This window comes from Capsicum annuum, chromosome 1 (assembly GCF_002878395.1).
Source record: "Capsicum annuum cultivar UCD-10X-F1 chromosome 1, UCD10Xv1.1, whole genome shotgun sequence".
NCBI lineage: Eukaryota > Viridiplantae > Streptophyta > Magnoliopsida > Solanales > Solanaceae > Capsicum > Capsicum annuum.
Window position 1 is genome coordinate 155,926,694 of NC_061111.1, and position 13,531 is coordinate 155,940,224.

Genomic DNA, 13,531 nt, shown 5'->3' on the forward strand with positions numbered 1-13,531 from the left:
CAATTGTTCGGGTTGTTCCTCGAGGTGTGATTTCGTATTGGGAGCTGTGAGAGTCTTGGTGTTGAACAAGTCTTGAAGGTTAGCTTTTCTAAACTTAAAAATTGAAACTTTATGACAATTTCTTAGGGTTATTGTTCAACAAGTTTGTAGTTTCATAATTTCTCAAATTTAGGGTTTTTTGTAATTCTAAATCATTCTTATTTTTATCAATGAGTTGGGGCTTTTTTGTGATCTAAATTGACTCTTCCTATGTGACTAATTACTGCATGTTTGAATACTTAAATTTTCCTCAATTGTAACTCATTGTGAATGTGACTAAATTTCACGAATGGGTGATTTTACATATATAACCCTGAGATATTTTCATGGTAGTGTTTTGAATAGTAAAAGTAAAAAAAAAAACAGATTATGAGGGTGGTGAAGTCACAGATATTTTTTTATGTGGATGTGGATAAATTATCTTATTTTGAGCTAACTGACTTTTTAAAAGAGTTAAGGTATGCTACAACAAGGTGCACGTTTTATCTAAGGCCACCTAAAAAGGACTTTCTGTTAGCTTTTCAATATGATGAGGATATTTTTTATCTTTCACAATCCTTTGAAAATGGGGATATTATTGAGGTGTACGTTTGTCACATGATTGATCAAGTTGATTGTCCCATTGATTTGCTGGAATACACTACTACCAATAAGGAATCTTTTGTTGTTTTTAATAAAGAAGGTGACAAGGGGGTCCATGAAAGGGATAAGGTTGTTGAAAAGGGGTTGAGGGTGGTCATTTTAATGAAACACCAACTACTGCAGCATATGTTGAGCTTGAAAATGAGGCTGCACCTGGTGAGGCCTCATCTGATGGTTTTGTTACAGCTGGTGGTGAGGCTGTAGTTGGTGGTGAAGCTACAGCTACTGCTAAGGCTGCACTTGGTGAGGCCTCATCTGCTGGTGTTATTGCAGCTGGTGGTGAGGCTGCAGCCGGTGGTGAAGTTGCAGCTACTTCTGAGGCAGCAAATACTGATGCTTCTGACCTCTCAACTGAAAACAACTCAGATTCAGACCATGAAGATTTATTTATTGAAGATGATGTTGAATTTGAAAGTGATATGCATGAGGAAGACATAAACTTGAGGGCTGGAAGGAGGAAATACCAGAGGAGGAAGAGAAGAGAAAGAATACCTAATGACCCTATAGAAATTCCTGTTGGTAAAGTTGCTCCAGATCTGGGATTTGAGGAGACAGAAATTGCTGATAAAAGTTTAAAAGGTAAAGTTGCTAGGGATGAGCCTGTGTATTTTAATTCTGATAAATATAGTGTGGACTCTGATTTAGAAGATGGGTTAGGAAGGACAGATAGTAGAAAGGTAGTGTATGATGATTCTGCAAAATAGGTTGTGTGGTAATTGGGCATGGTTTTTGAGGATGTGAATGAGTTTAGAGATGCTGTTACAAAATATATACTTCAAAGAGGTGTTAAGTTAGAGAAGTATGTTAATGAGTCTAAAAAGGTTAGGGTTAGATGTAGGGAAGGGTGTCCTTGGCTATTATATGCAAGTATTAACAAGTCTACCAATGATTTTCAAATTAAAACCTATAATCCTAAGCATAGGTGTATCAAAACCACTAGAAATTCCATGTGTAATGCAAAATTCCTGCACAAGCATTTCAAAGATAGAATTAGTGAGCAACCAAACATGAAAATATTTCAGTTCCAACAGTTGATTAGAAAAGAATTGGATATACATGTTGGAAAGAGTATTGCCAGGAGAGTTAGAGGTAAAATACTTTAAGATTTAATGGGTAATCATGTGAAAAAGTTTGGAAGAATATTTGACTATAGGGATGAAATATTGAGGTCCAATCCGGGCACCACTTGTGTTGTGAAAGTTGATTATTCTGATGATAGTGGTAAGCTTGTTTTTCAAAGTTTCTACATTTGTTTTGATCCATGCAAAAAAGCTTTTTTGAATGGTTGTAGAAGATGTATTGGTTTAGATGGATGTTTCCTGAAGGGAGTAACCAAAAGACAGTTGTTGGTTGCTGTGGCTAAAGATGGCAATAATCAAATGTTGCCTGTTGCTTGGGCTGTAGTACAGTATGAGAATAAGAACATTTGGATATGGTTTGTGAAATTGTTGATAGAGGATTTGGGACTAACAGATGACAGAGATTACACAATCATTTCAGATATGCAAAAGGTATGTTTTTATCTTCATTTAGTTATGTGTAATGAATATTATGTGTAGTTATGACTATGTAATTTGTTATGATCTGATTTTCAGGGTATTAGAGCAACATTAATAGAGCTTTTACCAAAGGTGGAGCATAGGATGTGTGCAAGACATATCCTTGCCAATTGGGGAAAAAAATGGAGAGGTCTTCAAAGAAAAAACCAGTTTTGGAAATGTGCAAGAAGCACCTTTAAAGCTGAATTGAAGAAAAATCTGAACCAATTGGCCATGCTAGGTGGTGAAGATATTGTTCCAGATTTACTTCATTACAAGGTACAAAGTTGGTGTAAAATGTACTTTAGAACTAACATCAAGTGTGATAGCATAGATAATAACATGGCTGAGAGTTTTAATTCTTTGATCTTAGGACCAAGGCATAAAACAATTATTACTATGCTAGAAGACATAAGGGTGAAGGTAATAACTAGACTAGGAGAATTCCCAAACTTTCCAAAAACATGGGTGATTGAAATATCTCCAATGGCTTTGAAAGTGTTAGAAAAAAACACTGAGAAGTCAATAACATGTAATATTGACTTCAATAAAGAGAAAGGTTTTGAAATATCAGATGGACCATATATACATAGTGTGGATTTGAGGTATAACACATGCAGCTGTAAATCTTGAATGCTCAAGGGAATACCATGTCCACATGGAATTGCAGCCATACTCTACAAGAAATTGGACCCAATTGATTTTGTTGATAGCTGTTACAGTAAGGAGACTTATCTCAAGACTTACTATCACTACATTCTACCAGTGACCAACATGAACATGTGGCCAGAGTCAACAAATCCTCATGTGGAGCCTCCAGTTGTTGTTTTTATGCCTGGTAGGCCAAAGAAGAAAAGGAATAAACAGTTTTATGAGACCAAAAAGTGTGGAAAGATATCAAGAAAAGGGGTTTACATGACTTGTAGAATCTGTCATGGACAAAATCACAACAAAAGAGGTTGTCCTTTCAAGGTGTGTAATTTTAAATGACTTCTATTATTTATTTGTAGCTTAATTATTTTTGAATATGTGACTACTTCAACTATTTTTGTAGGATTTTGTTGGATCAAGTATTCTTAATGTTGGACCAAGTGATGTACCAAGTACTTCAAGACCTAGGGGAGGCCAAGAAACACTCCTCCTACTACTACTGATGCACCTCCTAGACCTAGGAGAAGGCCAAGAAAATAAGTGATAATTTTGATGCACCTCCTAGACCTAGGAGAAGGCCTAGAAACACAACACCTGCCACACTAGCTGGACAAACTGCACCGACTGCAAATATTAAACATGTTGCAGAAGCTACAAGAGAAAGAAGAAGGGGCGTTAAACATGTTGAACATGTTGCAGCAACTACAAGGGGAAGGGAAAGGGGTATTGAACATGTTGCAGCAACTGAAAAAGGAAGGGTAAAGAGTGTTGAATATGCTATAGCAGCTGTAAGAGGAAGGGAAATGAGTGTTGAACATGCTGCAGCAGCTGCAAGAGGAAGGGAAAGGGGTGTTGAACATGTTGAACATGTTGTAGCAGCTGCAAGAGGAAGGGAAATGGGTGTTGAACATGCTGCAGCTGCTGCAAGAGGAAGGGAAAAGGGTGTTGAACATGTTGCAGCAGCTGCAGTAGCTGGAAGAGGCAGGGAAAGGCCAAGAAAAACACCTCTTGGTGACATAGGAGTGGCAAAGAGGACACCTTTGCATGAGTGGTTTGAACATCAAACCATTTATGCTCTACCAAATCCACCTGCTTCACCTGTTTATGCTCCACCAAATTCATTTGCTTCACCTATTCATACTCCACCAAATCCACATGTTTCAACTAGCAAAAGGCCAAAGACAGTCGAAATAGGTGTTTTGATTATTGAAAATGGTTTCACAACATATAATGTAAGTGCCGATTGATTTAATTTAAGTTTAATTTGTCTTTAGATGTTTATATGTGTATAATTTTCTTTCTTTCTTTGTCTGCAGCCCAGGTTGCCAAGCAGTAGGATACTACATACTGGTTCTGCACATCCTATAAGATCTGCTGATATTAATGGGGACCTTGGTTACAAACCAAAAATAAGAGTAAGGTAGAGGGTCAAAAAATCAATGACTGGAAACCAGTTTGAAGTGATGAGAGATGAGATGAGAATGAACAAAAGACAGAAAATGGCTTCATTACAATTCAAGCAACAATGAAAGTAGTTTTAAAATGTTGATAGTTTTTTACACTAAAACTGATATTGTATTGTAAATTGGGGTAGGTTATTTTTACAAGATCATTTTTTGTGAAGGTTTTATGATGCACTTGAATATTGCATCTCAGACATTTGTGCAGTTATTTTGTAGTATATGTTGCACTTGAAAGTTGAAGTTGCATCTCTAACAGTTACGCACTGATTTTATTCTATTGTATTGAATATTGGGATGTATTGAATATAGGGATCTATAAATTTGTATCTATCCTTTGTGTCTGTATTCTTTCTTTTCTATCAATTTTGGAATAATAAATTTAGCTCAACAAAGAGCAAAACAAACAAGTATAATGAATTTAGTTCAACAAAATGAACAAAACATACAAGTACTCAAAACCAACAATCAATTTGAAATAAGAGATTTCATTCAACAAAATCAACTTCAACCACCATACAAGAAACACCGTCATAGGAGAATCAAGTTCAAACTATCATACCATACAAGAAACACTACCAACGATAAATTCATATTATAATACTACACAAAATACTTCGACCGGCTATTTTGAACCATATAGCAATACACATTATGAAGATACATACCATGAAAATACTACTAAAGCTCTCTATTTTCTTCACTTCAATCGTCTTCTGTGGTGTATTTTTTACCTCGTCTTTCATTTTAACAAATGAGCTACATTGTTCTTCTATTTGAGTGAATGCAGATTCAGCCTCTATCTCCATTATTTCTCTATCACTGTAAACACCAATCAATTCTTCCTTTGTCTTCATTATCTTCCATATTTCATTCATGTCCTTCACTTTCTTCACCAACTTTGGAATAATGAACTTAGATCGTTCATCAACCATGCCATCTCTCCAAAAAAAAAAAGTTACACTTGTTTGATCCATAATTAGGGCAAGACCAAAATATTCTTTCTGGATTATTATTGGACCAAGAAGTCTTTAAATGGAGTAAGAGACCATGATTGCATCACACCTCTACATTCAACATTGAATCTTCCTTATCTAAACAAATCCTATTCAAATCCAATTTTACATCTTCCATAGCTAACCCTAATTTCAAAAATCACAAATTAAAAATTAGAGAGAAGAAATTAGAAAATAGTCAGAAAGTTACCAAAGAAAATCAATGCATATTTTCAAGAATTGGGAGAAAAAGGGAGTAGAGAAGAAGAAGGAGATATACCTCTCCTTAAATTGGTTAAATTAAAGGAATAAATGAATCTAACCCAAATATATAGAGTTACATGTCAAAAAATAGGTTTATAACCTTTTTTTAATCACTCTCACGCACTCAAGGTCGGTGAACACACGCATGTGTAAAAGTTAGCCGATATATGCCATTAAAATACAAGAAAAAAGGTAATTAAACCCCCGCAAAGTTCAGTATGCTCCATTGAAAATTTGATCAAAGTTCAAGTATTTACATGGGTATTATTAAATATTTAATGAAACACAATTTTGTTTTATTTCTTTTTTCAATAATAATGATAATAATAAATAAAAATTAAGAAACTAATTATGTCATCAATTTTTTATTTTCAATCGATCTTGAGAAAAGTAGATTATTTGTAATTGTTCAAATTTCTTATTCTAAATATATTAATTTGGCTTAAATTCAAAAGGTAGGTTTTAAATTTAAAAATAATTAAAAAATAAATATATTAAAACTATTTAAAATTGAAAATTTTAAAAACTAATTTGAAATGTGGAGGGCAAAAATTAGGTGTCAACAATATGATCCAAAGAACGATAATATCCAAGACATCCATCTCACTAACAAGATGAAAGGTAAATTGTGCACCATTTGCTATGTGGAAAGTTTGATCTCGCCATAGGAGTTACTACTGGATTCTGGAGTAGAAAGCTTGGAACGATCACGTAAATTAATTGGTTATATTTTTGTTATTCCTACTTGTTTTTTAGGTCTCAATAATTGTAGAATAGGCTTAATGTTACTTGCAGTAGATTTCCATCTGAATAGTAGAAAGTCTTGACCCCCATTTTTTTTAACTAGGAGACATCAAAATGGGATCAAACAAATGATCGTATTTTATTCTAAAGATTGCAGTCCTGATTTTGTTGATTATGTTGATGCTAGGTATTTATTTAACCCACATAAATCTCGATCTGAAACATGTAACGTGTTCACATGTGAGGATACTGTCATATCTTGGAGATATACAAAGCAGTTTATCTAGCCACTTCATCAAACCATGCTGAGATAATAGTTATTCATGAAGCAAGCCGAAAATGTGTATGGTTGAGGTCCATGATACATCTCATTCGAGAATTTTTTTTTTAATATACCCATAATTTTAGATGGAGATAATGCAACATCTATAGCACATCTTAAAGGAGGATTCATAAAAGGAGATAGAACGAAGCACACTTTATCAAAGTTTTTCTATACATATAAGCTACAAAGAATGGTGATATTAACGTGCAACAGATTCGTTCGAATGACAATATGACTAATTTATCACCAAGTCTCTTTCAACTGTAACTTTCAAGAAAATGATGCACAAGATCGGAATGCAAAGGTTCAAGGATGTTCTTATTAGAGAGAGTTAATAGGTGTTGCACTTTTTTTTCTTACGAGGTTTTATACCATTAGGTTTTTCTTGTAAGGTTTTTAATGAGGCAGCCTATATGCGTATTGTTAGATATGTGTACTTTTTTTTCTTTACTAGATTTTTTTCCACTGGATTTTTCTAGTAAGGTTTTAACGAGGCACATTATCTATCAATTAGAAAGAGTTAATACATGTTGTACTTTTTTTTCCTTACGAGGTTTTATCCCATTGGGTTTTTCTTGTAAGGTTTTTAATGAGGCAGCCTAAATGCGTATTGTTAGAGATGTGTACTTTTTTCCTTCACTAGATTTTTTTCACTGGATTTTTTCTAGTAAGGTTTTAACGAGACACATTATCTATCAATTGGACATTCAAGATGGAGTATTATAAATGTATTTACATTATAGTGAATGTCTATCAAGAATATAGATAAAATCTATCAAGATCTAGTTGATATCTATCATGATTTGAAGTATCTATCTTTTAGAGAGAAGCTAGGAGTAATTTCCCTATAAATAGAGGGTTTTATTCATTGTAAATCATTCTCAATCTCCCCAATCCATCAAGAGAAATAAGAATTAATCCATCAAGAGAAATAAGAATCACTCTCTCTTCTCTCTTTATTATTCTTCTTCTCTACTTTATATTTCATAACACTATCTAATTTTACTAGAAATGTTTTAGAACTTTGAATTAAACAACTCAAACTTCATATTAATAATAAAGTTTTAACAACATCCAAGTTAATGTATTGAAAATAAATAGCTAACATCTCATTAACTAAAATAAATTTCTGTTTTTATTAATAATCATATTAATATATGAAACTAAAGGTTATGTGTCTTTTAAAAATATTACGCCAAAAACAACTAATGTGCAAGAATAAAAAAGACAATTCTAAATTATTACAATATTATATGTATGTGTATATATTTAAGTTCTCTTATTAAAATAAGAGTTCTATGGGATGGAACAACTCGGACTCAATTAGGACTTTTGCAAATCCATTATCTCCCCAATTAGGTTGATAGATATTTTTTTACTTCAAAATAATCCTCAATAGTATCGTTGTCATTAACATAGGTGTCAAATCCAATTATCAACATGTTGTGTTTATACTTTTTCAAATTCAAACTTCATAATCTCTTCCGGTCGGTCCCGTATAAATGTCCTATACATTTATAAAAATAAAAATATATAATACATTAGTAAAAAGCTATTATTATCCATGATATATAACAAATTAACAACTTTGAATAAGATTACCCGGCATCTAAAAGGTCATGCTTCCAACCATTCGATGGTTATACAGTATTTCATTAATCGACACTTGGTCGCTCTCATTCACCCTTTCATAACCTCTAATAAATATTTTTTCAGAAACTGCAAGCAAAAACTATTAGTATAACACTATTAAATATGATTCGTTTTGTTCTTTTTAAAAAAAAAAAAAATACCTGAACATCTCGAATTCTATCACTGTTACCTTGGAGGTAATTATCCAGTCGAAAAATCCCAAGTCTCTTGATGAATTCGAAATATTATGAGCCGAAGAAACCACCTTGATCTACGTTGTCCTACACTCTTAGATGAGAAAATTCATTCGGAACGTGATCCAAGAGATGTTGGAGTGACAGTATAATGGGAAACCCAATCTCTTTGGTATACAAAGCAACAACGCTTCAATACAAGTAAGTACACGTACCTACAATAATAGAGAGTTTTAGGACACTTATTGGACTGATGGATAATGGGCTATCGGGATGTATTGTATAATTTATAATTGTATGTATGCTTAGATAAAATAAGTGGGTTGCTCGTTTTCCACACTTGTATTTATATATATTTGTATATCTACAATATTTTTAAATTGCTCAAAAAAAAAACTAAGAAACTAACAAAAATCTTTGGTCTTGAATGTATACACAAATCAGGATCGAATGTGTTAGTGTGACATAGACCACCACATCTTGATCACATCACCATCTTCAATGTTGTAAGACAACAAATAAGAAAAATCCATATTCTAAAAAAGATGATAAAAGTAAACAAAAAATCACCTCGGATTCTGTTGTGGGTTCTGTTGCGATTGTTGGTTGTCATTTTAGGATGAGGTCTTAGGATTTAGGGTTTTGCCCTAATTTATAGAGGGAGGGATCTAGGAGTCGAATAGGGAGCTAAGTCGATTAGTTGACGGATCCCGGTAGACCGTTCCAGTCCCATTGGTACATAGGACCAGATTAGGCCCAATAGCCAAAAAAAAATTCTAGTCGGTCCAACAATCAAAACAACCTTTTGACTATTTTTTTTTTAAATTGATTTAACTCTTTTTCCTATAAATAAATGTCATTTCAAATATTTTTTTCGCAACTTACAAGCTCATTCTCCTAATCCATCTCATTTATTCTACTAGTTTAATTGCACGTGTCTCGCACATGTAATCTTTGATTATTTAAAATAAACTATTTTATTTATTGCGAAGATTTTTAATGCAGTGCAAAAGGTTCATGTCACTTCTCAAAGACCCTTTATACTTTAATATAATAATAATGTAAACATAAAATGTATTTTATTGTAAACACGTATATATATTTTACCATCAGAAGTTTTAAGTGATTAATAGATCATCACTTTTCGTATGTCATGCATTATTTCTTTTTCTTGCTACTAGAGGCTAAGAGAGACGCATTGATTTGAACCATATTTATAGTATGATTACATTTTTTTATTTTTTTATATTTAATTTTTTTCTTAGTTTTAAAGTTAAATCTTTAGAAAAATCATTAATTACTTACCTTAAACTTTTAAAAAATTGGTACTTCTTATATTTTTTTCTTATTCTAACACTTTCATATTTATTTCTAATTTTTTCAAATCTTGTTAAAATCAACTAATTTAGAATTCTTAAACTAATGAAAAAAATATTAGTTGTCATTAGTTCTAATAAGGAAAGGTTCTACTATAAATATTTAATTAATTTTTAACTTTTAAATAAAATAGTGAAATGACTGTCTTGTCTAAAACAAAGACTTTTAGTGAAAGACAAAAAATTCAAATTACATTTTTTAAGACCCTTTACATTTTTATTTACTATATTTCGAATTTACAATATTATATTAAGTGTACATCATTCTAAACATTTTTCTTTCTTTATGTTTACCATGATATCTTTTAAAGATCAGATGCAACATCAAATATTTATAACACTCTTCATTGGGTTGGCTGTGATATTGTGATGTTTGTATGTCTTTAGAAGATTATTTGGTACTTGGAGCATTAATTACTCGTAAGCAACTATTTTTTTGCGGTAGATTTATCAATCATTCTCTATGTATACTATTGAGAATATAATTTTCTTCCTTCAGTAATGGTGTATCTTTCAGGAGATTTGATAATATACTTATCTCACATTTAGCCGTGTCTCACATCAATGAATAAATTATTTACACAAGAAAAATTATATTATTAAAAAGTAACAGTTGACATTAAAATAATTGCTATATCTATTTTAAAGCAAATACCTATTATAGTATTTCAATATAATCAAATAACATGTATCAAAACAAAGTCACAATTAAATAAAGAAAGAGATAACCTTTGATTCTTTTGACCACTTAATTCGGCGACAACATGCTTATTTCTTACAATTTTCGATAAGAAATATCTAACTAAAAAAGAAACACGAGAAATTATCAAAAGATGAGAATTCATTGTTAAGGAATAAAAAATAACAATAGTGAAAGTAAAAAGTCAACTAAATCAATATGAAACTAAGAAGAAAAAAATAAAGTAGAGGCCAGGGCTGGCAACGGACCGGAATCGGAACGCCGGACCGGTTTAAACGGTACCGGAATCGGTACCGGAACTTCCTTACCATTTTTGCTGCCGGAACCGGTCTTACCGAAATATTTTTTCGTTGTTCGGACCGGTCCGCTTGCAACCGGTTTGGACCGGAATGATACCAAAATTATCGAAAGAGATGACATAGTGTACAGTAATACAGTTTTTGTTTTACAACTTTAATTTAAATTATCTATATCTTAACTTAATGGCATTAATATATAAGTTTTATATACATAATAACTTATATAATTTATATAATTTATTAATATAACTTTGAAACTTTAAAATTTTAACATAAAAAATATAAGTTTAAGTTAATATAATATTTTTTAAAAGTTTAAAAATTTTAAAAATTTGTTAACAAATAAAATTATTACAACAAACAAAAGACAAATTTTAAAATAAAATTAAGCGAATAGCCGTTATATTTATTCAAATTTTGTACGTTGTACATTTATTACAAAGATATTAAATAAAAATTTAATCTACGCAGTCACCTTCTAGGAAGGGTTCTGTTTGAATTAGATCTCTATTGTAGAATTTTATTAATATCTAAATTGTCTATAATTTTTTTGGCGTAACTTTTCTATTTCTTCGGCAGATAAATCTTCTAGAATTAGTATATTTCCTTGTTCCTCCATTGCTTCCATTCCATCATCACTATTTTCCTCAAAATCTTTATCTATTTTGTCTTCAATATGGGGCAGTAATTTGGGGAGCCCAAAATTTCTTCGTTCGGCATTGATCCAATCTCTAAATAATACCGAAATCTTCAAACTATCCCTTGCTAACGAATACCGATGATCTCCTATTATAAATCTTCCTGCGCTGAAAGCTTGCTCTGAAGCAACTGAAGAAGCTTGAGTTGATACCAAATCTCAAACCATCCTTGAAAGTTTTGGAAATTGTCTGATACGGGTCTTCCACCATGATAAAAGTTGTTATTTTCCAGTTTCATCTCTAATATTTTTCCGATCCTGCGAAAGATACGAATCAAAATCATTACTCCTACAACATTGAAGACCAAGTTCTTCACCCATCTTGATACAAGATCGACAAGGAAGACACAAACACACACCAAAACAGTCCATGATTTAAAGAACCGATGACCCCATTTGGTGACCCCTCTCAGATTTACTACACAATAACAATACAAGCACGATAACAACAAGATTCTAAGATGTTCAACATCTATAATCAGCGAGCCATAAACTAAGATTACAACACAATAACAAGAACAAAAATGACACAACAAGGTCTCGGGTTTGGACAACCAAAACCGAGAATGAACACAACAACAATAATAAGATAGAATGATAGATAACTTGACACACAATGCACAAACACTATGACCCGAAGTGTATATTGAACACTGAAACCCAAGAATTCATACAAATAACATCAAGTTCTTACGGTGACCTCAAGGGAACGAAATCCCCAAGCAACTAATGTTTCAAAACAAGCAACCAATACAAGTGATTCCACACTTGTCACAAGTGATATCCACACTTGTATGAACACTCTCAAAGAGCTCTCAAAATATCATCTAAGTTATGATAAAATAACCTAATATGTTCTATTTATATCCTAGGTTACAACTTATTACAAAATGACTAAAATACCCTTAATGAGTCAACACTCTAAAGCCTGTTCCATTAGTTGGCAAGTCACCCGAGCACGAGTTCTTTACGTATTGATCCACAATCACAATCATACTCATATCATCCCCCCTTCTTGAAAAAGGATTCGACCTCAAATTCGAACCTTCAAAATAATAGAGGAGACAAAAGAACACTAATTTCTCGTGACATGAGGGTTAAAGTTAGCATAATCTACAAAAAAATATCAAACTACGAGTGTACATTCTACACATGCCATGGGAACTTAGGGAATAAGATACCCTTCTAAGCACAAAAAAAAATACTTATTTATCCACCTAAGTGTGACAAGAAACAAGACAAAAAGAAAAATGTACTTCCTTGGAGCAAGGACCATAGTGTACTCTCGGGTTCTTCATCATCAAGAGGTTAAAGTAGAATCAAGATCTCACCTTCTTCGAGCCAAGTATCATCATAAGGTGTTCTCCTCATCAATCCGCAAGGCACATTAACTTTCCCTTCTTCTACCACCCTCCCGGGTTCACCATCATCTCCATTATCCTCTTGAGGGGTTCCTTCACTAACATCATTTTTGGTCACTTTATCCCCAACAAAATAAGGATCACCCTCCACTAGTATAATGTTCCTTCGGTTTGGGCACTCACTAGCTTTGTGACCCCAACCTTGACATTTAAAACAAATGATACCCTTAGGATTAGGAGTGGAAGAATTAGTACCTTAAAGTCGTGGATACCTTTGGATTGTTTTATCAAATGGCTTCTTCTCTAAGGGCTTGTAGGACTTGTCCTACCCGAAGGTCTTCTTAGCATGATTGTTCCTTTCAACTTCAATGGTCGCTTCTACAAGGTCCTCAATTCGGTCAAACTTGTGGAAAACTAATTGAGAAACAACTTCATAGCACAAGCTACCCTTGAACCGAGCTAGGGAATGATTTGGAGGTTCGACTATGTCAAGACGTAGGATCAAGTTTTGAAACTCATCATAATACTCCTCCACACTTCTATCTCCTTAACTCAAGTTGTAGAGCTTTGTTAGTTGCTCTTGTTTGTACCTTTCCGTGACATATCTCTCCCTC

The 13,531-nt window shown here is 32.8% G+C and overlaps 1 long non-coding RNA gene across 3 annotated transcripts; it reads right to left on the reverse strand.

Annotated features, from left to right (window-relative positions):
* Window positions 1–4,850: 4,850 nt before the first annotated feature.
* On the reverse strand, window positions 4,851–9,255 carry LOC107856599. Of its 3 annotated transcripts, none has more exons than XR_001670610.2 (4): window positions 9,055–9,255; window positions 8,452–8,699; window positions 8,261–8,377; window positions 4,851–5,472 (listed from the first exon to the last, which is right to left on the reverse strand). It is a non-coding gene; the product is annotated as an uncharacterized LOC107856599 (long non-coding RNA). The 3 variants fall into 3 exon arrangements; XR_001670611.2 differs by lacking the exon at window positions 4,851–5,472 and adding an exon at window positions 7,844–8,165 and having other exon boundaries at window positions 8,481–8,699; XR_001670607.2 differs by lacking the exon at window positions 4,851–5,472 and adding an exon at window positions 7,844–8,165.
* Between the last annotated feature and the right edge of the window lie 4,276 nt (window positions 9,256–13,531).